The 1,369-nt window shown below is 45.9% G+C and overlaps 1 pseudogene; it reads right to left on the bottom strand.

Moving 5' to 3' along the window:
• Positions 1-279: 279 nt before the first annotated feature.
• LOC121013546 (succinate dehydrogenase cytochrome b560 subunit, mitochondrial-like) lies at positions 280-1,005 on the bottom strand (annotated as a pseudogene).
• Positions 1,006-1,369: the final 364 nt, after the last annotated feature.

Raw genomic sequence — 1,369 nt, 5'->3', positions numbered from 1 at the left:
CATTTCTTCAGCAGAAAATACTCAGTAAGTCAAGGTACCTGATTTTGGCACAGTCTGAACCCCATCACCATCTTTAGAAGCAAGGGGAAAACTGGGCCCTAATCCACCACTGTGGCTTCGAGAAGGCACTCTCCTGATGCTGAGCCTCAAGGGGATCCGCAAGCACAAAAGGTCTGCACAGACCAGGAGAGCTCTGCCCTAGCTGCAGATGAGAGGGACAGGCAGGAGACAGATCAGTGCCATAATCTGTAAGGAGAAGATGTTAGAATCTTCAGCTCTTTACGTAGCGGCCGGTCCTACAGAGCATAACACGGTCATCGAGACTTCCGTTCTGGGGCCGGCTGGGTGGCTCAGTCCGTTGGGTGTCTGACTCCAGCTCAGGTCATGAGCTCATGGTTTGTGCATTCAAGCCCCAAACTGGACTCTGCGCTGACAGCATAGAGACTGCTTGAGATTCTCTCTCTCCCCACCCCCGCCTCTCCTTCCCCTGCTCTCTCTCTCTCTCAAAAATAAATAAACATTAAAATAATGTTTAAAAAAGATAGCGGTTCCAGACTTGTATAGTTGGGGTACCTTTAGGTCTTTCTCTGGGTCCCACATCGGGTGTCTGATCTCATTCCAGGTGTGATGCATAAGAGGGAAAATGGATGTGAACTTGGCCGTGTGTATCAGTGCTTCCCCAGACACAGGGACCTCACAAGTTCCAAATGATACTCATATCAGCAAAAGAGCTGATAAGCCAAAGAGAGACCCCTGCAAACAAGGCCATTCTCCTGCCTGCTGTGGGAGTAAGGCATCACCATGGGAAGAGACCAGCTGGGGAAAGTGATATGGGGAGACAAAGGACCGTTTGATCCTGTGCTCTTATTCCAGAACCACTCCATCTATTTTTTTTTTTTTTTTGGCTGTGGTTTCCAAAGGAACAGCATTTCTGATACAGAGTCAAGGACTAAAGTAGGCACGGAAGCAATGATCGCCATTGTTTCTCAACAAGAGTGTGGCCATCTTGGGTTCTGGCCTGAACAGAAGCTGTAAAGGCTGTTTTTCACCTGCCTCTTTCGTTTAGCAATATAACTTGACTATTTCTCTCTTGCCCTCTAACATTCTTCTTTAAAACTTCTTTTGCAAAATAATGTAAACATTAAAGACTGGTGTGAGGGTTCTCTTAGTTACTGGCCAATATTTTTTAGCAAGCTGGGTGGTGGGTGTTTCAACGTCTGTTTTGTTTTAGTATTATTTAAACTTTACTCATATGTAGGAAATGTGTATGTGTATTCTTAGGGTCTTTTTAAAAAAGTTCTATTAACTTTTGAGAGAGAGAAAGTGTAAGCGGGGGAGGGGCAGAGAGAGGGGAAAGAATCCCAAGGAG

This window comes from Herpailurus yagouaroundi, unplaced genomic scaffold (assembly GCF_014898765.1).
Source record: "Herpailurus yagouaroundi ecotype Mexico unplaced genomic scaffold, PumYag 199, whole genome shotgun sequence".
Lineage (NCBI taxonomy): Eukaryota > Metazoa > Chordata > Mammalia > Carnivora > Felidae > Herpailurus > Herpailurus yagouaroundi.
The sequence above is the reverse complement of the archived record's forward strand: the minus strand, read 5'-3'. Positions and strand labels throughout refer to the sequence as shown.